This window comes from Rhinopithecus roxellana, chromosome 14 (genome assembly GCF_007565055.1).
Source record: "Rhinopithecus roxellana isolate Shanxi Qingling chromosome 14, ASM756505v1, whole genome shotgun sequence".
Lineage (NCBI taxonomy): Eukaryota > Metazoa > Chordata > Mammalia > Primates > Cercopithecidae > Rhinopithecus > Rhinopithecus roxellana.
Window position 1 is genome coordinate 96,910,641 of NC_044562.1, and position 26,651 is coordinate 96,937,291.

General features: G+C 36.7%; 1 protein-coding gene across 3 annotated transcripts in view; it reads left to right on the forward strand.

Moving 5' to 3' along the window:
• Positions 1–26,651, forward strand: part of MAP2 (microtubule associated protein 2) — a 309,591-nt gene that overhangs the window by 181,277 nt on the left and 101,663 nt on the right. For all 3 annotated transcript variants that reach the window (XM_030916768.1, XM_030916769.1, XM_030916770.1), the window contains exon 5: positions 18,416–18,492. The gene's annotated coding sequence lies outside the window, so the exon portion shown is untranslated. The remainder of the gene's footprint in view (positions 1–18,415; positions 18,493–26,651) is intronic.

The window sequence follows — 26,651 nt, forward strand, 5'->3', positions numbered from 1 at the left end:
AATGTAATAAATAATTATCACACTTGATGGTTGCGATAATGTTTATGAATCATTTTATTTTGCATATATGAGCTCTGCTTGGAGCTAAGTAACTGCACAATTAATTTTCATTTAAAGGAACAATAACGGCAGAAAGTCAAAAGCTAACTCAAGTAACAGGTGTTAAATGTTTGATATCTGTATTTTAGGTGACTTCACAGTAAGTGAATAGCATTAATAATATTAAATATATCATTTTCTGTTGTGTTCCTGTTAATCTTCAGCAGAAATATTTATTAACCGTAAATGTATTTTGAAATTGTTTTTTTGTTAATGATGAGAAAAACAAATAGCATCTACCAGTTAGTATAATAAGGTAATAACCACAAAACTCATCTACTCACCAACATGTTTCTCTGTTATGATATACATGTCTCATGTACATTTCCAAGTTGGTGGCATTCTATTTTCAAATACAGTTGGGAACCATATAACCATTGGATACTATTGAACATTTAAAACATTTTCCAAAGTTGAAGATGTTTTGAATATTTAAAGTTTATTTCTTTCAGTACTTAAAGAAACATAGACTGAAATACTGGGAGAAACAACTGGTCCACTGACTGCAGACCACGATGAATTAGTCAAGGTATAATATAAAATTTGAGCCAAGGGTCAGTTCATCCCAAACAGATTTTGAAAGATGGTAAACTATTCCCTCCCTCTCAGATGTCTTCAAATTAATGTTTTGTTTGTTTGTTTGAGACAGAGGCTCACTTTGTTGCCCAGGCTGGAGTGCAGTAGCACAATCTCAGCTCATTGCAACCTCTGCCTCCCGGGTTCAAGCAAACCTACTGCCTCAGACTCCCAGGTAGCTGGGATTACAGGCACCCACCACCATACCTGGCTCATTTTTGTGTTTTTAGTAGAGATGGGGTTTTACCATGTTGGCCAGGCTGATCTCAAACTCCTGACCTCAAGTGTTCCACCCACCTTGACCTCCCAAAGTGCTGGGATTATAGGCATGAGCCACTGGGCCCGGCCTGAATATTAATACCATGTGGCTGCCTACCCCACTGGTGTGCACTATTGCTGGATCCTCTCCAGTTGGGTACCCCTTTTACTCCAGAGTCCTTATTCTGAAAGCCCCAGTCTAAAAGTTTGTTGCTTAATTCTGCTAATATTTCTAACTACCACCTTCTTCTTCCTTTTGCTAGTCAAACTCCTCTAACATGTCCATTCAATTTATTGTCTCATATCTTTTCTGTCACACTCTTTCCTTAGCATTTTGCTAGATTTCTTTTTCACTCTATTATATGCTGGAAATGTTTTCTGAGAGATCTCCTGTGATCATCTTATTTAAAAATGGGACAGTTGCCTTGTACTTTTTATGTTGAATGACCTCTCTTTGCCACAGTAATGATGCAGTGGAAAGAATGTAAAAACTTGATTTCACTCTTGACTACTGTGTACCACTAACTGTGAGTCCTTAGGCAAGTTAGGAAACATCAGAAGCCTGATACAAAGATTAAATACTGTACACATATATAAGAGGATATTATTAGTGGCTACCCATTTCTCCTTGAAATCTTTTCTTTTTTTTAATGGAGACAGTATCTTGCTCTGTCACCCAGGCTAGCATGCAGTGGCACAGTCATAGCTCACTGCAACCTTGAATTCCTAAGCTCAAGTATCCTCCTGGCTAATTTCTAATTTTTTTGTAGAGATGGGATCTTGCTATGTTGCCCAGGCTGGGAGATCTATTTTTATTTGATTCTGCAGTGTTGAATTGTATTGTTTTTACTGACTTTTCCTCATCCTGCCACTCTGTCACTGGTCTATCCCAAAACTATTGGCCTATCCCAAGATTCTTGTTCCACATATTTGATGAGGCTATCCATTTCAATTCTAGATTAATCTTTGTAAAACAAAACTAATTATATCTTAGCCTAAAACCTCCAAGAAATTCTTCTGAATGCAGAAATAAATATGCATTCCTCCAATTAGGATTTCAACCCCTCTGTTATATGACTCCTACCTGCCTTTCCATTTCTGTCTCCCACTGTTCTCTGTTATGCGCCAACAACCTGTAGTTTTCATTGCCCCTTTGCGTCTGCTCTTTTCTCAGTGTCTTCTTTTGCCCCTCATCTCCTGCTTGCCTAAATTATGTGTAACTTTACAAAACTCATATTAAATACCATGCTCTCCAGAATAATTAAAATTGAATGTAATATATTCTCTAATTCATGTAGCCTCTGACACATATTTTTCTTCTGTGCTCTCACCGTATACTTTGTGTTAATTACCATCCCAGATTTGATTATATATAAGCTTCTTGAAATCAGGAAGGGTATTTCGTGCATTTTTTAGCAAGATCTAAGTAGATGAGGTGTAATTTAATGCCTAATGTATAATAACAAATGTATATTCATTCTGAATATTTTGTTATATAAAGGAATGTTTTTCCCATTACTCAGGCTTAAAATTCTGAAAAAAAATCTTAAATTTCCAAAAATTAATATTTACTAAATTAATTTTTGATTTTTCTATCAGAATCATGAATTAACATATGTCATTGGGCCATTAATTTTGTTTGAAAATAACAGCTATATTGAGTGATATATAATTCACCTATAAAACTTCACCCTTTAAATTAAACAGTTCAGTGATTTTTAGTATGTTAACAGAATTATGCAAGCATATCCACTATCTAATTTTAGAAGAGTTTTATTGCCCCCAATGGAAACCCATCAGCAGTCACTCAATTTCTGCCTCACCTCTATCCTAGACAACCTCTAATCTCCTCTCTATGGATTTGTCCCTTTTCCTGGACATTTCATATGAGTAATACAATAGGTGGTCTTTTGTAGAAGGCTTCTTTCACTTAGCATCACATTTTCAGTGTTCATCCATGTATCATACTTCACTGCTTTTATGGAATAATAATACTTCATTGAATGGATATGCCAGATTTTATTAATTCATTAATCAGTTGATGGACATTTAAGTTGCTGAGTCATTGATTCTTTTTTAAATGGAAAGGAAACCCAGTGGTTATTTAGTCCAGTATCCTCCTTTAATACATGTGAGATTGTGTCCCAAAGTGGTATTCCTAGACTTACATAGTTATTGCATTTCTTATTATTTTAGATGGTGGGTTGGTACAACACTTACATTCATGCACTGTCCTACTCATTGTTTCATGTGCGTAATAAATACTTATGGAGCACTAAGTGTTTATGATCTGAATAAACAAAAATAATTATGGTTAATGTCCTCATGGGGTTCACAGTTTAATTGGGAATAAGCTTTTATTAAATAATCATATAAATAAACACAAAATTAGAACCATGGCAAGAGCTATAAAGAAGAGACTGGGGAACTGACCTTGTCAAGGAGTATATTTTAGCTATGATCTATGGATAAGCAATAATTACCTAAGTAAAAAGGGTAGAGAAGAGCATTCCAAGCAGAGCAAGAGCACATGCAAACGCCCTGGCTATAGGGGGGTGGCTTATAGGGGAAATGACAGAGGTAATGCAACACGAGAGGAGAGGGTAGGGGAAGCAGGTGTGGAATGAGGCTGGAAAGTAAGGTTAAATGATGCCAAATCTTCCAGGACAAGGGAAGGGTTTTACTCACTTTCTGAGGAGTATTGTACCACTGAAGTATTTTAATCCTAGAGATAATGCAAGCAAAAAGAAAATGTGCATTCTTTTTACTTTTTTTTTTTTTTTCCTCCCAGGGCTTAGCTGTGTTAAGAAAGGCAAAATTTGCTGGATGATACATATCTTTTCTGCCAAAACTTGTGGTAGAATCTGTGGCATTTCAACTTTTCTTTAATGTGTTTACCAAACAACTTGTTATCAAAAGTAAAAACTTGTGTTATTTTCACAGGATAAACAGCCTCCTTATTAGAATTCTCCAATTCAGCTTTGTAAAGAACAATTCTTTCCAATTATCCTACAGAATAAGCAATCATGGCTACTTGAGAAGTGTTATAATAAATATAGAAAGGTCACATTTTTCCATTATACAATAAACATGTTTTAGACCTGTAAATTCTAAAGGTACAGAAACCATTCTCTAAATTCCAATTAGCTAATGCCTAATTCTCTAGCCTAAGTGCTTTTGGCTTGAGAGCCATTCCTCCCAGGCACTATATGAATGGGACCCAGGAAGCTTTTGTAAAAATAATGTAAAGCTTTTGTAAAAAATAAAGGTCATGCCTACATGGGCGTGAATCCAAAGCTTTCATTAAATTCTACAGAGAATCTATTACACAAAAAAGTTAAAAACTAGGGTTTTTGAGAGTGGAAAATAATCTATAAGTTACTAGGAAAAAATATTTGGTCACTTTTTATACTACTTACAGAAGTTGAAACCTATACAGTTACACACGACACCAAATATTTAAACTAACAGCTATTATGTAAGCTAATATCTTGAAAACAATATTCTCTTTGTTAAAATTATGGACCTCAGATCATACTCAAGGATTATATTGAGTGCTTGTGAGGAAGGTAGATTCCTGGACCAACTACAGACATTTGGAATCAGAATCCCTGGAACAGAACTCAGAACTCTGGATTTTTAACCAGGATCCCAGGTGATTTTGGTGTCAGCACGTATTTGGAAAGGTAACATAGTAAATAACAACATTCTTTCTGTGTTCAGTGTTTTGAAAAAACAAATTTATCTAATTCATTGAGTTATATAATAATAGTACCATGTAATACACACTGAAAAAAATATATGTAATGTAATTTACAATTGAAAGATGAAGAATTAGGGACCAATGAAATTAAATAACTTGCCACATAGAGACCTGGCTTTGTCTATAGTCTGTCATAAAGCCTCTTGCTGTAACTGCTATAAGTTACCTACTACTAGTTCCCTACTGTAAGAAATATCTAGAAAAAGAAAGCTTCTTTTAGAGAGTGGAGTTATGTGAGTTCATAATAGTGTCAGTCAACATCCACCGAAACCCATCAACAAAGTTGATCATCAACAAAGTTAAAGATTTATAAAGAACAAAGTATAACACATGAGCCTCTCTTGCCAAACACAACTGTCTGACACTTTCTAAAAGAAGCTCTCAGAGGTAACACTTTACTGGCAGGAAAAGTGTGAAAATGAGAAAATTTGCTCCAAGTTGTTACAATTTAACAAGCAGGGAATATAAAGAAAAAACAAAATATTACAGTATGTAAAGTAACCCTAAAACCTATTAGCATGTATCACTACCAAAATAAATAAATAAAGCTCCATGTAACTCATTAAAGGAGCTGGAAAAAGACAGGTCTGTTAGGTTGCTTTAAGGCATGAGCTTTAATAAGCATTTTACCCGAGAGAGACGGATCTGTGATATGTGTGCGCTTTGTCACGTGAATTGCATTTCATTTCATGCAGCACCTTTATTGGGCATTAATAATAAAACTATTAAATTTAAAAACAAATTCTGAAATCAACTCTGTTTTATAGGCCTTTACTAGAAAAGGGCTCTTTGCCAATATAATACGGTCTATTCATAAAATATTTTGAGAGTGAAAAGATACAAGTTTTCTAATTATTTGTTTATTTCTAGTTTCTAGTTACAGTTTTGAAATGTTTGCATTTCAGTAATGAAGTCGGGGTTAAAAAAATTTAATTTGACTTTTAAGGTGGCTTTATCACAATAAAACTGATTTCTTCTAAAATATCTTCACAGTTTATTTCTTTATGAAAAAAAGATTTTAATTCAAATTTTTTAAGAGAAAAGATCGTTCCTTTATGTAATGCTAAAAACCAACTCTTCAGGAAACTGGGAGCCAGAGTTTTTTTCTGGGCCTATTGTAACTGAGTTTGTCAGCTGCCATATAACAGCAGAAATAATATTTCTTATGATGCTATTGAAAAGTGCTATTCAGTTGGCAGCTATAGTAAGTAATATATTAAATGAATGAGAGAACTATTAAATACATTATTTCAAGACTTTTAGGTGATGCTATAGCTGATTAATATTTGAGAATATTTTGGGAAATGAATGGCAAATGTCTCTTTTGGTCATGCATCAACTTCTCTATGACATGGAAACACAGCATTAAAACAAGTTTTACAGGAAATCTTATTTAAGGACATAGAATGCTATAACCTCCTTTGGATAGTTAAGGATCCTTATCTTTTGGTTTAGCAGTGGCATTATGTTTTCTTATTAACACAATAGAAATCTGTATTCCTGGTTTTAATGTTATTTCAAAGTTATATCAGGATCTAATGAAACATGACCCATTCATGGCTGCTTGCTACTGTAATAAATTGTTGGAGACTATTGCTAAGATTACCTTCTATTAGGTCAGGTTTTCTTACCCCCACTGTGCACACCAGTTGGTCTCCAATCAGTGAGAGTACTTTAAGAACTTGAAGTAGATTTGCTGGGCATAGGGAACACATATTCTGTTTATGCTAACTAGATAGAACCACCCAAAACATGAGGCAAAGAGAAAGCCACAAATGGCTTCCAGTCTCTTAACGTGTTTTTGTTGTTGTTGTTGTTTATTTGTTTTAATCTGTTTTCTTTTAGCTGAATGACTCTGTTTGGAATTAACGTTAGGAAATAGAATGAATGTGAAATGGCAAAAATAAAATCATAAACAAAAGAAAACAAAACTCACTAAACTCTATAGCATCTGTAGTCTTTCATTAAGAAAGTGCCTCCAAAATCTTCCTTAGCGCCAAAGCCCCTGCTAAAGGTGAAATCATGCAAGTCCCTAGTTGCTGGGGGAAGCCCACAGTGCAGGTTGCTGACTTTGCAGTTTTGAGAAGGCCCTACATGGATCAAGGAGCTCAGTGAGGGTAGTGGAGAACAGATCTACACTTGGAGTCTTGGAATTAGACCACTCAAAAGACTTAGAATGGGATTTTTTAAATTGTAGTGTAGTTATTCAAAGCCACAATTTTAAAAGATAAAACCTTTTAAAGTCTGTCAACTATTCATTGGCTTAATGTAGCTCTAAAAAACATTCTAACAGTGTGAGGTTGAAACCTACCTCTGAAGCAAACTTTTGTGCCTGCAAATACCAAAGGTAGCTGATGTAGTCCCAGACGAGCCCAGGGTAACCCAAGCAAGGAGTCAACAGCCCTCGCATTCCTTTGGAACAACAATAATTAGAGCAGCTGGAATATTTGCAACCTCATTGGCTCACTTGCTGTGTTTTTAAGCCCAGGCTTTAATCTTATTTTTATGTTTTTGTGTAAATCAGACACATGTGGCTTAATTATAGACACTGAGTGGCTACTAGGAACCTTAGATGAAAGCTTTTCAATACCGTGCAATGCCCGGGTTCTCTAGTGTCCTCCCCACTCTGCAGTTTCTGTCTCATTGTGCCCCTCCTCCTGTGTTGATTTCTGCACTCCTTCTTCCTCCATTCCGACTGCCCTTCATCTCAGTGGTGCCTATTTACTTAAATCTAAGCCGGCCGGGCGCGGTGGCTCAAGCCTGTAATCCCAGCACTTTGGGAGGCCGAGACGGGCGGATCACAAGGTCAGGAGATCAAGACCATCCTGGCTAACACGGTGAAACCCTGTCTCTACTAAAAACTACAAAAAACTAGCCAGGCGAGGTGGCAGGTGCCTGTAGTCCCGGCTACTCGGGAGGCTGAGGCAGGAGAATGGCGTGAGCCCGGGAAGCGGAGCTTGCAGTGAGCTGAGATCCGGCCACTGCACTCCAGCCTGGGCGACAGAGCGAGACTCCGTCACCAAAAAAAAAAAAAAAAAAAAAAAAAAAAAAAAATCTAAGCCAATTAAATACAACATAATAATAGAACATCCTTCTGTAAAGAGCACAAAGGATGGGGAATTGCATGGCCACTGACTGAATAACAGAAGAATGGGGAAAACATCTTAAAAGAAATCCCCAATAGATGATCCATCTATTCTTCCTTTGCCTCCTATTTACAGGGAGGCAAGCTCTTCTTTGTTTTTGTTTCCAACAATCTCTATGCCAAGTCCCCCGCCTTTCTTTGGTAAAATCTTAATGATATATTATCATGTGTATTTCCAAGATTATTGATGTGAGAATTATTGTATTATGCATTCAGGAATATGGTTATAGAATTTCCAGAACACTTGGGAGTGATAACATTGTAGATTGAGATATACTTCAAGGCTTGCTTTTATGTTGATGTATTTTCGGAGCCAGTAAGTAATATTCTCACTCAATTAAGAGTTACTCACTTTTTAAAATGGGTTATTACAAGCAATCACTTTAGTAATAAAATGTTGGTTGCCACTGTTAAGAAAATAATTTGGGTAGGAAGAAAAGATATTTCACATTAGCATCACAGAAGGGGGAGGGGAGGGTGCCAGCTTAGTCCCCACTGTGCTAATTAAGTGATCATGCATTGCCTCTTAAACAACATGAAGCAAAAGATGAAGAACTAAAATCAGCTGGAGATCACCCTTAATTGTAAACTCTTCTGCAAGACTTCAGTGAGTTGATGAACTCCCTCTGCTTCTAGAGCTTTTAGCTTTTCATGCTAAAAGTAGATTTGTCAGAATTTCATTTTTCTGGTCAGATGACTGTAGCACAGCCTGTATTTCCCTCTCTTTGGTGTGGTCCTCTTTCCTAAATGCATGCCTTTCCAAATTATCCACAATCAGGAATGTCAGAGGGTGTGGAGCTCAGGCAAAAAACATCATCAGTCAGCTGAATTCCAGTTTCTATAGACCACAGCTGGAATCTGAATGCTCACGTTGACCTCAAAAATAGCCTGGTGCTCTGTCCCCTGTGTTCAGCCAAATGCCTCTTCAGTGAAATCTCTGTATGTGCCTGCAGGTTGACAGATGGCTCCCAGCAGGTGAACTCAAGGCTATTAGTGAGTGAAATGCGTTCTTTCTCTGCCACAATCCTTCTCAAAGACAACCTCATGTCTTAAGAACCTTACAAAAGGCTTTTAGATGATAAGCAAAACTCAAGAGAAGAGTTGAAGCCAAGAAACCACAGATTAACATAACCATAGGGTTTCTGCTCAAGTTAATACATAGTTTCTTCATGAGAGAATACAATAGTGCTAAGTGGTAAAAGAAAATATCATTTAAAGACTGATGTTGACACTTTGCAATTTTCCAGAATTGTCAAAGCACTTTTCCAAATACATAACTTTATATAATCCTTACAATGACTCTATAGAGGAAGTCTTATTAATAGTCTTCATTTTGAGAGTGGCAGGAGGCAGCCAAATGACTAGGCAGATAGGGGCAGGTCCCTGGTGAAATGCCACCTCCAAGTCAAATACAGTAAAAAGCCTAAAAGCCAAGCAACAAGTTAAATCCTCTGACCGGATTGAGAACTTGTCTTCCTGTTTGGTGTGCCTTCCTCTGATTTGTGCTTACCCTTCACCTATTTTACGTATACCTACTCTTTCCTAATTGATTTTTCTATGCTATCACACCCTCCTTTGAGTGGTGTCTTCACTTTAATCTTTTCTGCATACTCACAAACCAGTCAACACACACTCCCCATTGTGAGTTCATAAAAGGCCCCAGACTCAGCAACACGGAAGAACTTGCCCACCACCCACCTTTGGGTGAGGGCACCATTCCTCCCCCATCCCACATCCCCTCTCCACTGACAGGTATTTTCATTGCTCAATAAAATTCTCCCTCTCCACCCTTCAATGTCCTGCTGTGTATCCTCATTCTTCTTGGGCATGGTACAAGAGCTCAGGAACCACCAAACACAGGGACAAGCTATAGCACAGGCAACCTGGTGCACACAACCGTGGCCAAGTGAGACCCGGGCGGGGCATCACTGGCCCAGGGTCCCCAGCTTGCAAAGTGATCAAGATGAAAAATCCTACATCAATTTTATTGCTAACAGTGATGATCCAAAAAGTTAGAAGACTTGCCCAATATTACACAGCCAGTAAGTGTTCAAATTCAGCTTCTATATGTAAAGTTTGAGTTCTTTTTACTTCAAAGACCAAATTTGATTAATTCCTAGTCAGAATGGTTAGGAAAATAAACTACATCATTCATTAACTCATTCATTAGACCTTTACGAACCCACTTACAAATCAGGGAAGCATTAAGCAGAGTATAAGAAGATTTCATTGCTTATAACAGAGGAGCTCATCTACACAAAGTTAACCAGTACTGAGCACACCTTTTCATGTTTTGCAATACATCTCTCAACTGTTCATTCGTTGGTTGAATAGTTACTGAACAAGTATTTGCTACCAAACGGGGTGTAGTGTAATAAGAAAACAGTCACTGTCTTTCTAGAGTATACACGTTAGTTGGGGTGGAGTGGGGCAGACATTAAACAAATACATAGTATGCATTGTTAGTGATAGTGTGTGAAAATAGACAGTGGGATGGGTGTATTAGTCTGCCCAGCCTGCCATAAAGAACACCACAGACTGGGGGGCTTAGGTTCTATGAAGCATGGGCAGCTATGTAGCAATATGATTGGACAAAAAGGATATTATTTCATAATAATAGACTAGGCAGGGGGACCCAGCAAGACCTGTCTGTTCAGATGCTTCGTGGCCTCTGTGCAACATTCCTTCCTTCCATTAAACAAGGTAGATCAAAGCATTTATTTATGGCAAATTATTACACAGAAAGGTGGGAAGGGGGGATACAGTGTGGGGAGCCATAATGATATTTTTAGGTTTTATGGCTGACTTTGGGAAAAGAGGGCTCTGGTTTCTGTGACCCACCTTAAGGAACAGGGATTCTAGTTTCTATGGCATGTGTTGGAGAAGAATGAGGCCTAGAGACAGACAAAAGGACAGGAGAAGATCAGAAATAAACTGCTTCCTAGGCCTTCATTTTGGGTTATTATTTTCTGAGCCCCAACGTTAGCCAGTGAGCAGAGTGAGGGGGTTATGGTTGAAAAATTACCAAGAGACATCAAGTGTAGGTTGATTCTTACCAAGCCCACCGAATCAGATTCTTGCTGAAGGCAGACCAAAGACACACATCAAAGCTGGGGAAAAGAAACTCAATCAGATATCCAGCATGATCAAATGTCAAGGGTGGGGGATTCACTCTAAACTGATATTAGATTCTTGCTCCAAGAATCCAAAGGAGTCAAAGTCAAGTCTTCTAGTTAAGAAGAGGGCTCAGAGAAGCCTAGCTAAAGTTTGATCAAGGAGAGACTTTTTGCTTCTTTGTGCTCATGGAGAGAAAAGGAGATCTGGTGTCTCCTCCTCTTATAAGGACTCAGTCCTGTTGGATTAGGGCCCTACCATTATGACCTCATCTAACCTAAATCACCTCCCTAGAGGCCTTATCTCTGAATATAATCACATTAGCAGTAAGGACTTCAATATATGAATGTTGGGGGTGGGGGAGGATACAATACAGTCCACAAAGGGTATAAATTAATAACTCTTCAGAGACACTTTGGCAGCATTGTTTGAAGTCTATTGTGTACGTATATGGTTTAACATTTTTTATCCTGCATATGTTTTTATTTTAAATTCAAAATACTATGAAAAAGTAGTTTATATATTTAATAGATACTAATGGATTTTAGAATTGAAATAAAGCAGAAAAAAGGTCAGGAACATGAATTTCTTTCAATTTCAATAAGCCTTAATTAACTATACATGGTAGTTTACATGAATATCAAATGAATATAAGAAACAAGAACCATACATGAGTGAACAGAAACATTCCTGGAGTGGTTGGGGAATCGAAGAGTTCATGGAGAACACTTCAGTTGAATGAGGAATTGAAAAACCTAGAGGAAGGAAGAGACAAAGGGATCAGGGGAGACAGGCAGAGAGAAGGAGAAAGAAGAGGACTTTGCAGGAGAGGAGAGAAATATAAAGATGGAATTAATAAAGAACTAGTCTAAGAAAATGTGAGGGTTTATAACAGTAGAAAGTTCAGGATGAATACATTATAGTCACAGTACAAAAGTCCTTGAGGCTAAGCTGAAAAATTCAGATTTTGTCATTTCAAAAAAAAAGTTTTGACCATGAGAGCTACTAATAAATCACTAAGTGGTATCCCAACAAGATGAGTCTTATGGCAACATGTGAACCTGCTCAGTTTCCTTGGAGCAGCTCTCCAATTTTTTCTCCTTCTACCACATGAACCTGGGTACCTGTATTAATTTATTCTACCATTTTCTTAAAGATTGGTGTTCTGTTTGAATGGCTATTATCAAAAAGACAATATATAAGTGTAGGAGAGGATGTGGAGAAAAGGAGACACTTGCTCACTGTTGATAGGAATATAAATTAGCACCGCCATTATGGAGAACAGTATGGTGGTTCTTCAAAAAATTTAAAATCAGATATCCACTACTGGAATATATCCAAAGAAACTGAAATCAAATGTCAAAGACATATCTGCATTCCTATGTTGATTGCAATATTATTCACAATAGCCAAGATATAGAATCAACCTGTGTCCATCAACTGATGAATGGATCAAGAAAATATGGGATATATACATAATGAAATATAATTCAGCAATAACAAAGAAACAGATTTGCAACTACTTGGATAAACCTGGAGGACATTATATTACATGAAATAAGACAGACACAGAAAGACAAATTCCTCATGGTCTTACTTGCATGTGAAATCTTTAAATGTTGATCTCATAGAAGTAGAGAGTAGAATGGTGGTTATCAGGAGCTGTGGCAGTGATGTTGGGGGTATGTTGGGAGATGTTGCTCAAAGGTAACAAAGTTTCTGTTTGGTAGGGGAAGTAAATTCAAGAGATCTGTTATAGAATATGGTGACTGTAGTTAATAACAATATATTGTATTCTTGAAAAATGCTAACAGAATTGATTCTAAATGTTCTCACCACAAAAAAAAAGACAACTATGTGAGGTAATGCATATGATATCAAACTTGATTTAGCCATTCTACAATGTATACATATTTTAAAACATCATATTATACATGATAAATATATATAATTTTATCTGTTAATGGGATAAATAATAAATAAAAGGTTGGTGTTTCATATGCAACTTAGAGACAAATGAACAGATGGCTTTCTGTCAAGGAGTGTTACATTTCTTCAGCTATATTCTGATACTGAGCAGAAAACAGAAGTGTAGTATATACATAAGCAAAAATACTGACACATGTGCCCCGTTGCTGCTCAACATTCCCTATATTGCAGTGCCAAATTGTATTTTATTTATAAAATAAAATATGTATTTATATGTATATATATTTAATCAGAGTCAGCATATACTAACAATTTAGCAAAATAAGTTTTAAGCTGATATCACCAAGCATCCTTGAGATGAAGATATTTATTGCTCACCAGATATCAGATATCCATTTATCCCCCATGTTTCTCCACCCCTTGCATTTAAGCAACATGTTCAGCCCAGTGGGCTGTAGGAGGAAGTGATGTGTGTCACTTCCTCATTAAGGCATTTAAGAGCCTGTGCTCAGCCCTCCAGATGTCTTCTTTGCTGCTGCTGTAATCCTGAAGGCTGTGAGTTGAGCCACAAGAAGGATGTACCTAGATAACTCCGTCACTGCATGAGAGAGAAGTGGCCTGGAGAGTCTCCCTACTCACATCAGGATTTGTGTAAACAGGTTATAACCTTTATTGTGTAAAGCCTCTGAGGCTTAAGCCTTACTTTTCTGACTAATCTAATTGTTTATCCTTCACCTACTTGTATACTATTTTTACTGCCTTGAATTATGTTGAGATGCTTCAGACAAGACTAGATCATTTCTACTAAATCAGCTTAACCCAGCCTGTTAGTCCTCTACAATAGCCTGGAGCGTCTGTGTTTAGAGATGAAAGGAGGTAATTCTTACTGTCTACCTTACCCAAGTTCTCTGCTCCACTGAAGACCATATGTTATTTGCATAGGGATTTGCTAACAGCTCTTAATTCTTTCAAGTTATATTTTGAAACAAGCTTCCTTTGCAAGAAATGTAAGTTTCTCCTAAGAGGAACTTTGACAAAAGCTCCAAGAAAGAAAGATCATTCTCTGATATTTTCAACTATCAGTGCCTTTGGGACACCATGACTTCCTTCTACTCACAAATAAGTAGATAACTAATTCTATAATAAGCACATTAGGGAATAGAAATGGTTTAGTAGCATGTTAGACTAAATGATTTTATGTTGGCATCTGTTCCACTATTTAAAAGACTACTTGGATAATGGATATTTTCCCAACTGTTGGGGACATTCAGTCTTTAATAGCTAAAATCTTGTGATCCTGGATGAGTGCACTAAATTACATGAATTGCTCAAAATCTTGGTAGGTCAGATTGATAGTGGAGGTAGAGTACATTGTTATTGTTGTTTATTTGAGAATTGACTGAATAGGCTAATGCTAGTCATTGAGGTTAAGCTTAGCTTGTAGAAACACTATTCGGAGGCCAGGCTCGGTGGCTCACACCTGTAATCCCAGCACCTTGGGAGGCCAAGATGGGTGGATCACCTGAGGTCAGGAGTTCAAGACCAGCCTGACCAACATGGTGAAACCCCATCTCAACTAGAAATACAAAATTTAGCCAGGCATGGTGGCGCATGCCTGTAATCTCAGCTACTCAGGGGGCTGAGGGATGAGAATCGCTTGAACCCTGGAGGCGGAGGTTGTAGCGAGCTGAGCCTCAGCCTCCCAAAGTGCTAGGATTACAGGCATCAGCCACCATGCCTGGCTGATGTTTTGCTTATCTGGCAAAGTCTATCAAACATAAGATTTAAAAACTAAATGATACTTATGTGAGAATGTGTTTCATAGGAAACTAACGAGTATATCCTGGCTCAACAATCCGGGAAGATTTTATCTTAATGACTTTGTTGTTTAATAAAACCTGAGTTCTTACATCTGTTGAGAAAACCACACCATGACAACATTTTCTCCAGGAGACTGAAAATCTGTATGAATTTATCATTATAGCCTCAATACTGTAGGTAGCAAATAACTTGGACATAAATATGCCAACAGCCAAACATTTATGCAGCCTAAGCACATTGCATGCATGTCTTATTTTACGGAGTAACCAGCTGATGAAAGTTGACTTAGTTTATAGCTGAACAAGTATTTTGGATTCCTCAGTAAGTGATTTACTCAGGTTACTTTGTGATGCCAGTGTGCAGTGTACATCCTATTCTCTGACTTGTGTAGGCTACCTCTTAAATATAATTGTTAACCAGTTGACTTTGTCATGTGTTGTAAGTCATGAATCTCAACAGTGTTCATATCTGACTCTAAAAGGTTCTGGAAGGTAGCATAATGAAACCTGGTAGAAATAATGGAATGATAAAATGGGAGGTAGAACTGTGGCTGAGTATACTACAATTTGTTCAAGAAGCTGAATATGCTGAATAATAAAAGTACTTTGTAGGTACTTCTAGTAAATTAAAAGTTGCCATCAGTGAAATATCACTCCTCAGAGAAGCCACAAGCCCTTTTGCTCAAAAATATCTCTAGCCACAGTTGAAGATGCAAAACCAATTCTCAGTGTCTGTGGAGTTGGTATGTAACTAAAAGATTTGGGCACTTTCCAGCCTTGTGATGCTGGCAAGGACACTTAAACTCTCTTAACCTGTTTTCTCATCTTTAAAGTGGGGATGATAATAAAGGATAATAGTGAGGAATAAATGACTTAATATGTATGAAGTGCTCGGATCATTGTCCGGCACACGATAAATTCTGTATAAATGTTTGCTAATATTGTGTTTTGAGCTTTGCAGGCCATATAGTCTGTCAGAACCATTGAAGTATATAATGTATCTAATGCTAAAACTCTGTTGTTAATGTTGTAAAAAAAAAATGTTAAAGTAATTTAATGCTATTTATATGGATAAAAATGATCGCTTCTAACTCTCCTACGTTAATTTAAAACTTTATATGCCTTGTGGAATAGGCCATAAGTTGCTCTTTAAAAATAAATCCTAGATAGCATGTATCTCTATCCCATAAAGCCTGGAAAATTGTAGTTAGTTCTATTTTTTTAAATAAACAAAACCTCATAAAAGTCAAGATTATATTAAAATGGGGCATTCTGGGCAACCCGCTCTTCCACGCTATGGGTCCCCTTCCACGCTGTGGAAGCTTTGTTCTTCCGCTCTTCGCAATAAATCTTGCTGCTGCTCACTCTTTGGGTCCGCGCTGCCTTAAAAAAAAAGAAAAGAAAAGAAAAAGAAAATGGGGCATTCTTTTATGACTGATAGGTACTGGGTACCCTGAATTTTTTAATAGTCATCTCATCCTTTGGCCAATAATTTCCTAGTTCTTTTGGGATGAAATAAGCTTTCAAGTATTTAGGGTTAGAATTTCACTTTTGTTCATATATAACTACTGAGTTAATTTTTGGAAAGACTGAAAGACAGAATTTTTATTTATTATTATTATACAAAAAGTGGGCAAAGGATATGAACAGACACTTCTCAAAGGAAGACATTCATACAGCCAACAGACACATGAAAAAATGCTCATCATCAAAGACAGAATTTTTTTAGTGTTGTTTTTAATATTACTTAAATAATGAACATGCTCTTTGATAACAGATAAGTTAAATATTTTCTGTAATTGGCCAGAGAGTAAATGTTTTGAGCTTTGCAGGCCATGTAGCCTGTCAGAACCATTCAAGTCTGGCATTATGGCATGAACACAGCCATATACAAGGTGGAAGTGCGTGGGAGTGGCTATGTGCCAAAAGCACTGTATTTTTAAAAAAGGCAGCAGCAGGATGGTTCTGGCCCATGGACCATAGTTTACTGACTCATATTTTATAAAATTCATTTTTTTCTTATTTTTACTAGGGTGAACGACATACCTATAGAATGTGTACTCGCACACTTATCCGTATGCACGTGTGCTTACTTAAAAAGCATGAAGATGAAGCACAGAAAACAGGCACTTTAAGAAATTTAAGAAAAATATATAATTTCAAGAGAAAATAAAACATTATATTCTATCCAGCATTCATTTGTTAAGTACACAAAGACTCTTTCTATCCAAATAAGTCCAGAGCTGGCCTACCATTCTACTTTAGTTTTGAAACCAACCTAGAAGGTTTGATTTGCTTATAATCAAAATTATCCTTAAAAATTCTGTAAATAGTCTTAAGTAATTGTGTATAGAACTCTGTATTATACTGTTATATATATTCCATATGTGAGAACCACTGAGCTGGACTAAAGAAAAAAAAGCTGTGTGCAAAGATTTGGACAGGCAAACCTTTCTTTTTAAAATAATTATCAAATTATTACAGAGATTGGAGAATTCTACCATGTTTCTTCTTGCCTGCAGACATTTTTAAATGTTTATTGAAATGTTAAGACTTTCTAACTTCAATAGGTACTAATAGGACTTGTTTGCTGCTGCACATTGTGTGTAAATGTTTACAGATTAGATGAGCTAACACGTGTAAAAGCACTTAATACACAGCATCTGACCCAGACCATAGTTTTTGCTTTTGAATCAAACTTGTATCTGCTCATAACCATATGCACATTGGTCCTTAGAGGTTCATACAGAAGAATCGAGCCATCTGCATCTTTCCGACTTGCATTTCCTACTGTGTCTTAAAGAAGAGTTAATAGGTACCAGAGTTTGAGTCTGGGTTCCTTACCTGTAGAGCAACATTTTCCTGGAAGATATGACGGGGTCCACTCTACCAGGAGTAAAATCACACAGGTCCTGACAAAGCGCATGGAGATACATAGATTTAGACACCCAGTGTAAGAGAACTAGACGTTAAAATGGCCCTTAGCTCTGCAGTCCCTTAGGTATTGTGCTTCCTTTGTAGTCCTCTTTATAGATGAAGATGGTTACACCTGAATGGCTTATGAAGTAGAAAACAAGCCTCCTGCTTTCTAGTAATTCTGTTTATTTCTACGCACCACTTCAGTAAGAAATATTCTGTATTGTTATAGGTGGAGTTCCTAAGCAAAACTACTAATCCAGAATGACATTTAGGATTCTGAATGTCAAAATAAGTTTAGTACTCCATGGAGAAAGTTTAATGAGTTGTTAAAAAATTGCTTTCCATCCTGTGCTGGAGAGAATCAATGCAGACTGGGCTAGAGGCCCAGTCCTTTAAAGATTACTGGATATAATTAACGATTTACTATAATGAATGTATTCTCTTGGGAGAAAATATGATTGTCTGCTATTTATTAGCTGAAGACAATTTAAAATTTATTCTTCCTTGGATGTAATACCTATAAAGTGCCATTGGAGTGGATCTCAAAGTGAGAAAAAGCATGCAGCAGTTAGTATTTTCACTGCTCTATTCTATCTGTGATAGTTCCCAGCCAGTGACAAATGCTCAGTGTATGACCACTATAAAGAACCATGATGATATCCATCTTATGGTCTCATAGTTGCCAAATACAAAGAGAGAAAGCCACAAGATGAATTCTGTTGCTGAGCTACTTGACGTGATTAACGTACATGGATCAGGGATTAAACTATTAATTTTCTATTTTTTTAACAGAAAGAAGCCAGAAAATATTATCAACCCTTTGAGAACACGACATAACGAACTTTATATTTTACCACTTCCTTGAATAGGTAAGACTCTCTCTACTCTGAGTTACCCACAATTGTGAAAAATAACTCTTTGCTAACCTTTTGTTTTTTAAAATCTTTAAACAAGTAACAATTCATTTTAGTATTGGAGAAATAACTTATAAATAGTTATTTCTAATATTTTAATAGTTATAGCTAATAAATTCAGTATTATTAAAACAGCACTTCATAGTGTTGAGCTGACTTAATAGTAAGAGAATGACAAGCTGTTTCTCTGAAATCAGGATTGAATTCAGCCTGTCTCTCCTGCTTTGGTTAACAATGCCAATGGTATTTCCTCAGTACCTGTTACATGCCAAGCATGGTCCTACATGACTTAATTTGCATAAATCAATTCATTTATTTCTTACAACAGCTCTATGAGGTAGATATGGGGATCATCCCATTTTATAGATTAGGGTCATGAGGCAGAGAGAGAGGCAGGTGGATGCAGGGATTCACCTGAGATTGCATACATGGCTCTGGAAGCAGGCACTGGAAAGAACACCAGCCCCAGCTGTTATTAGGAGAATAGTTTCTTGTTGTGGTAGAAATGTCTAGCAATCAGACTTTCCTACATTTTGAGTAGTTTTTATCAAAATTTCCGGAATAAAAATAACAGTGCATTTACTGAACGAGCTGTAAATGCATAGCAGGTAAACTTTTATGTTTGCATTTGTTCCTCACAACATTTTTGCATGAGTAAATAAAGGAATATATACACTTTAGCTCTGTTATAAGCAGAAGCAATATTTTCCTTTATTTTACATCTTTAAACCCAAAATTCCTATGATAAAAGCATAATAAAATTATGGAAAGATTATAAATGAATGATTTTTTATTCTAGGAAATATATTCCAATTTAGTTTTTTTAAATTAGAAGTACTGAATATATAATCTTAAATTGGCCTCAGCAGTATTCACTTTCTTGCTTTTATTATTTGTTTTTAAGCAAGAAAATGTCTAAGATGTTCAAAGCAAAATATAAAAAAAAATATATAGTCCGGGTGTGGTGGCTCACACCTGTAATCCCAGCACTTTGGAAGGTCGAGGTGGGCAGATCACAAGGTCAGGAGTTCGAGACCAGCCTGGCCAACATAATGAAACCCCGTCTCTACTCAAAATACAAAAAATTAGCCAGGTGTGGTGGCACATGCCTGTAATCCCAGCTACTGGGGAGACTGAGGCAGGAGAATCTCTTGAACCTGGGAGGGGGAGGTTGCAGTGGCCGAGATCACACCATTGTACTCCAGTCCAGGTGACAGTGCAAGACTGTCTCAAAAAAGTACATTTATTACAGCAAATACCTAAGTATCCACTGCACAGATTAAACAAATGCTAACATTCAGCTATATTAAAATCTTGTCTAAAGAAAGAAACCATGACAGAAGTCATCAAAGCTCTTCTTGCTTCCTTTTTAGTTTCTTCCATTCTTCCAGAGATGTCAAAACCCTAAGGATAATATAACCTTCCTGTGTGTGTTCTAACACTGCTAAGACATATGTAAGAAACAAATGTCAAACAATTATTAACATTTTAAAGGTTTACATAAAGGGCATCACACTGTAGATATTCTTTTGCAGCTCGTCTTTACCCAATGTTATATGTAGAGATTCTTTCATATTGAGGGATGAAGATCTGGTTGACACCTTCTGTTATAAAGTTGACTCATTTTAATGTTTTAATCTTCTGGTGCTTAGTATTATTATTTATTATGTCTAAATAACTTTCAGCATTTTAAAATTGTTTAAGCATGGCTTGCAAAGCTTATTTGGGAATTATAAGGAATTCAAAGTTTTTAATATATAATATCATGCCAATCCTGCTTATGTTTTATTTTTTTCAATTAGAAAAACATTTTTTTATTTGGCTTGTAAGGATTTTACTAATCTAATGGGACTCATGATTTTTACTCTTTTGCCATAACACAATAATTAGAATCTGTTTTATCTCCCTATACATGAAATACTTACTATTCCCAAATATAGTATAAATTACTACCTTAGAATTTAAGATACTTAAAAGTGAAATACCTTTGGCCCATGTTAATCGCTCGTATTCTCCTAGAAAATAATGGGAGGAAAAAGAAAATATTTTTTTCAAATCTTTTTCTAACACTCTAGCTAATTTTTGATTTTGTTTAAGGTGAAAGAAATGTTAGTATATGGTAGTGAAATAGTTAGACATAGACTTTCCCAACTTTTATTTTCTGAGGGAAATAAATTATTTTGTCAGAGTTGGGGTAGGAAGAGGAAGAGAAAACTAACCTTTGTGGGCAAATAGGAGTAAATATGAGATTTTATATAAGTCTCTTAGGTCAGAAATGCATTACCATTTTGCATAGGAGGAAAATAAGGCCGAAATACCTCAGGTAACTTACTCAAGATCATATAATGATTGCAGAGCCCGCATTCAAACTCATCCCTATCAGGCTCTGAAGCTGTTCTGCCTACCAGAAAATAAATTGGAAAAACCTAATCTGTTTGTCACATATATAGAAATTTTATTCATGCCACTAATATTTATTGGGATCCTTTTATGTGAGTTGAGGGTCAATTTTAGGAAAGCGAGGAAGACACAGTACCTAAAATGAGAAACAGTCTATTGAAAACCACGAAGATTAATTTAGTGATACCACTAAATGTGACCATTTAATTAGACATTTTTATTTTGCTGTGATATCCTTACACTGTTTACCAGGTGATTACCTTTGAAATTACCTAGCCATGCCAATTCAGTTAAACTGGATAGGATAATGGGAGTGAAAATGTTTTGCAAATGACAAAATCTTTGCAATCATTTGCTAATATTACTTATTCTCATATTCCGTGAATTTAGAGTTGAATACTTCTGTCCTAATACATGCAGTTCTAAATGTGTTTGAAGTTTGAGTCTTACTGACTTATATAGAATTCACATATTTTTTGGCCAGACACAGTGACATGCCTGTAATCCCAGAACTTTGGGAGGCCGAGGCGGTCAGATCACAAGGTCAGGAGTTTGAGACCAGTCTGACCAACATGGTGAAACCTCCATCTCTACTAAAAATACAAAAATTAGCCGGGCTTGGTGGCATGCGTCTGTAATCCCAGCTACTCAGGAGGCTGAGGCAGGAGAATCGCTTGAACCTAGGAGGCAGAGGTTGCAGTGAGCCAAGATATTTTTCACACAAAAACCTTAAATATTACAGTGCAGTGGTTAGCAACTCTGAAAGTTTGTTTCCAGCATCCACCACCTGTTAAAGGCATGATTTAATCTCTTTAAGACTTAGAGTAGATAATTACAGTTCCAAGCTCATGCCTGTCCAGGATCTTATCATGTCTTATCTCTACCTCTATCATTCACATCCACTGTCTCTCATGTTTACTACTATCATAACCCCCTGTACTCAGTCTTGTTCTTCTACAGTCTATTGTTCACATGGAAGTCAGAATTATCTTCTAAGAACATCTTTATCAACTGATATGACTCTCCTATGTAGAATCCACCAATGACTGCCTGTAATAGTCAAAAATAAAGCCCACACTCCTACAATGGCCAACAAGATGTTACATATACTGGCATCTTCTACCTATGTCATCTCAACATGATCTCCTCTCGTGGAGGCAGAGACTATGATGTTCAGAGCTGTATTACTGGCCCCTAGAACTACCACTTCTCCTGGTGGATGGACCCTCACTTGCTAAAGGGATGACTAGGTATACAAGGGTTACCATGGAACAATGCAGGTAGATGCTCTGCACACAGAGTACCCTTTAATGCACAACAGTGATAGTCGTTGCCCTTTTAAGGATTCCTTTGGTTTGTTTCAACAGAGGATGTCACATCTGCAATGCTAAAGCACTTTCATGTTTTTGACTCATGATTTTATGGCACTATGAGAAACTTTATTTAGCTGATTTATAATTTCAAGCCATAATGTATAATACCAGAAGAAAGAAAAATGCACATAGACAAATCAGGAACTAATTAGCTGGATGAGAAAGCCAGTTGGAGAGCAGGAAATATTTATTATTCCTTGCAATCTTTTAACTAAATAATAATACTAAGATTTACCAAATTTAACATAGGTTAGATTTTACTTTATCTTCAGAATAGATTTATATCTTTTCATCACTCATAGATGAGCAAAGTTTATTCTTTAAGACAATTTTCTGTAAAACGGGCTGGGATTTTTTGTTGTTGTTGTTTTATTTTTATAATATTCCTAGGAGAAGCACTTGATGAGTGTTTATATCGTTGAGAACATTTGGCAAGAGAAAGACAAACAGTAGAACCACAATACCCTAACATTTAAGGAAATGAGAAAGAAAACCTGGTATTTTCACCATCCTCTCTGAAAATAAATACTTTGACTTGCACCGATTACTACTTTATCAGCATTCAACTCCGCTCCGTGGCACTCTGTGTGAATAATTTTAAAGGCAGATTAAGAATTCTAAAAATAAATTCTATTGGTAAATTAGGATATCAGATCCTTCCATTATAAAAGCCTATCCTATTCTGTATATCAGCTGGCAGTCATATCCAGATCTCAAGCTACTCTGGCTCTTATTGAGCAAGAACCTATTCCAGGGGTGAGATTTTGAGGAGGGATCTCTCATGGTTAACTAGAGACAGAAAGAGGGAGAATTGCCCACATACTCTGGCAGGAGTTAAAATAACAATAACAGCCCTCCTACTTAACAGGCTGAGTCATCAGCACATTCTACTGATTTCTCAGTAATTCTGGGCAGATTGTTTGGGCTGGAATTCTGTAGGCAGAGGTGGGCACCACCTGCTTCAAAAGGCTCTAGTTTTTATTAGGATGGTGCTGTTATTAAGTCTTGTCTTTTAACAGTTTGATCAAATGGAGATAGGAAAAGAAAAATAAATGGTGCTAATGAGCACTTTTTCTAATGCTTAGAATTTTTAAAAATGGTGGTCCAGGCATGGTTACTATGCAGTTAGTTCTTTTACTGGCTATAAGTCACTTTGCTTAAGCAGAATAGGGAAGATTATTAGATGGTTCCTGAGGGACCTCATAATCCAAGGGCTTAGAAACAGATCTTATGAGAGTCTAGAAGCAGGAACTAAACATGGGCCAGGAACCAAGGCCACCATTCTCCCAGTCTCTCTGGGACTCCTCAGCCTGATTCCTCTGTAGCTCCCTTTAATTCAAGATGACTATAGATAACCTTTACATAGAGACTAGATTTTCCTACTGCCCATTACACAAGCACAGCTCTCAGGTGTGCTTTCTCATGAATGCCAGCTTCAAACAGTATATCAGTTTTTAATGACCTGAGCTGCTTAGGTAATAAGCTGTGATCAATGGAATAGACCAGGTGGTACATATATAGTTGCCAGGATCCTATACCTATGGGTGGGAAGAAGGAAAAATAATCAGTGAAATGGAGTCTTGATTGTAAGACACCCTCAAACGCTATTAAAAATCTCATGGTACAGTTTATTTATACCCTAAGTCTTCCCTTCCACAAAATTCCCCTTTACTGAATTTCATTGTTGTATAAACAGCCAAAGACTAGGATGTTAAGAGATTAGATGAGCAGGGAGTATAGCCAGCCTCCAAGGGAAAGACAAATGGGTAAAGGACTTCTTGCCTGTGGTTTTTGTGTAATTGATACTTTACGGAGTGTTCACTACATACTATTTTTTTCTTCTTCTTCACATACTTATGTATATTTTAGGGCTGTCAACTCATGAAAACCTGATTACAAATACTGATCGAGAGTCTTTTCCATATTGGTTGGTGCTCTGAAACTGAGGATGTCTAAAAGCCCTTAAAAGTCTTATTCAAGCTCTCCTTGCCCCTTGGGCTAGAAAGATTGAAGGACGCTACAAGCAAAAAAAAAAAAAAGAGAGAGAATAGATGGAAAGCAAAATGAACATCATAGACAAATCTAGAGATAGAACAAGCAGTTTAAGGAAACATTTCAGGTGCAAAGTTAGCATTCAGCCTTTAACTTGCCACATTTTCCTGTAAAAATAAAACTGCTTATAAGATGCATTCATCTGTCTGTCCTGTCCCTTTGATGCAATATGAAAAATGTGAACTTAGCAATAGATGTGTGGGTATGTAGATGTCTGTGTGTTTATATGCACACCTTAAATCAACATTTCAGTACACATAGCTCCAAAGACCATTCTTCTACAAAATTTAGCATAAATGTGATTATGAGTTTGGGACACTTGAAAACCTCAGTCCTATGGTCATTGAAACCAATTTTAATTTGAGTATAGACTGTGATATGAGGAACTTTGCAGGCAGACCCTTCAGCTACTGTCCTGTGGACCTCGCTGTTCCTGAGGAGATAAATGGCCATTTTCCCAGAAGTGGCATGTTTGGCCTGTTCCCCTTTTGTCCCTCAGGCTTCTGCTGTTGGCAAAAAAATGTAGTTAACAAGGAAACATTTTTCTTAATGGTTATAATCTAACCGCAGCATAATACCTGCCTAATTCTCACTGAAATATGTAAACAAATATATAAACCTCTTTTTGAGTCAATCATCATTTTACAAGAGAGACAAGAGGATGTGATGAAGCAAAGATCTTTCTAATTACTCATTAAAAAATATTTTAATCCTACCTTGTTCAAGTCTCTGTTCTATAAAGCATGAGAAATCCAAATAAGGAATTGTGTAGAAGCATGAAACCGCAACATGTGTTAAAAGAAACAGCAAGTCCATTTTAATTGGATTATGTAAGGCAGGAGACTGAGTTGAGTCAAAAGGTGTAAATTGAAATAGGATTGTGGAGATACTATAAAACCTAACCTAGGGGCATGTACTTTATTCATTAGATAGTGGAGATTCAGTAGGCAACACAGTTTCTGGGCAGAGGAATGATGTGATCAAACTTGAGTTAGGAAGTTGGATTACACTGCAAAGATATGTAGAATGAATTAGACAGTAAATTCTGAAGCAAAAGAAAATTGGAGGTTTACATCACTAATATGTGTTTACACCTTCAATATGTGGCAGTGGACAAGAAATTGAATGGAAAAGAAATCTGTAGCTAAGGATTACAGTCAGGACTGGAATTATGGACTAAGTACTCATCTACCTATCCAGTATCTGAAGTATTTGGAGTGAAGGGCCATGGAGAAGACAATAACGCCCAGAAAAGAGCAAAGAACATTAGGGAACATTCACATTGGTGGGGAAAAGTGGAGAAACAGAAAAAAATTAGATGAATATTTAGAAGAAGGAATCATGTCATGTTAGAATCAAGGTTGTTATTATAGGAAATGACATTTAAGTCAAGGAGAAGAAAGAACGAACAACAAAAGGTGTCATACTTCATGCTTAGTAGGTTCTCAGTGACTATTAAGAGACAGGAAAACAACAGTAACTACAAAGTCTCTATCTTCAACTCCATCCCTCGGACCACCAAACACAAACATTCAACCATGCTCTGGTCATGCCCATCCAGATATGCAGTCGTCAGGCATCACAAACTCACATGTCCCTCTGTGTTCTTCCTGGCACCCAAAGTTTTAATGTACCTCCATTGCTATCCATCAAGATGTCCAATTAGAAATCCAAGAATCTATTGTTTAATCCTCTTGTTTTAATTCCTAAATTTGGCCAGGCATCAGATTCTGAAATATCTCAGAAACCTGAGCCATCCTCTTCCTCACTCTTACTCTCTCGGTGCATCTACCAGAACCTTTCAATGGCCTTTGATTAGTTTCCCTCTTCCTGACTCTTTTATAAACTGACTCTTCTCTATGCTGTCACTGTGTAATTTTCAGTGTATATTGGATCATTTATTTTTCCTACTTCAAATTGTCCTACAGTCTAAAGCTCCAAACATATTAAGTGCCATTTAGAACAGGGGTCAAAGCATCTGTTTCTGGACAATCTCCAGTCTTTCCTTTCTACTCAATTGCCTTTTCTTCATTCTAACCTCAGCAGGTGACTTGTTGCTTCCTCAATTTAATTATTTATTTTTGTATGCCATGTTTCTCTCATGTTATGATCACCTTTGTTATTTCTGTTACTCCTGTCTAAATACCTGTGTTCCCCTGGTCTGCCTTACAAAACCTATGTCTGTTCAATTCAAATGTCACTCCTTCTATGAAGCTTTTTCTCTGGTCCTAAAAAAGTGGTATTAATTGTGCCTTTAGGCAATGAGGGGCATCTGTAGCCTTTTAAATG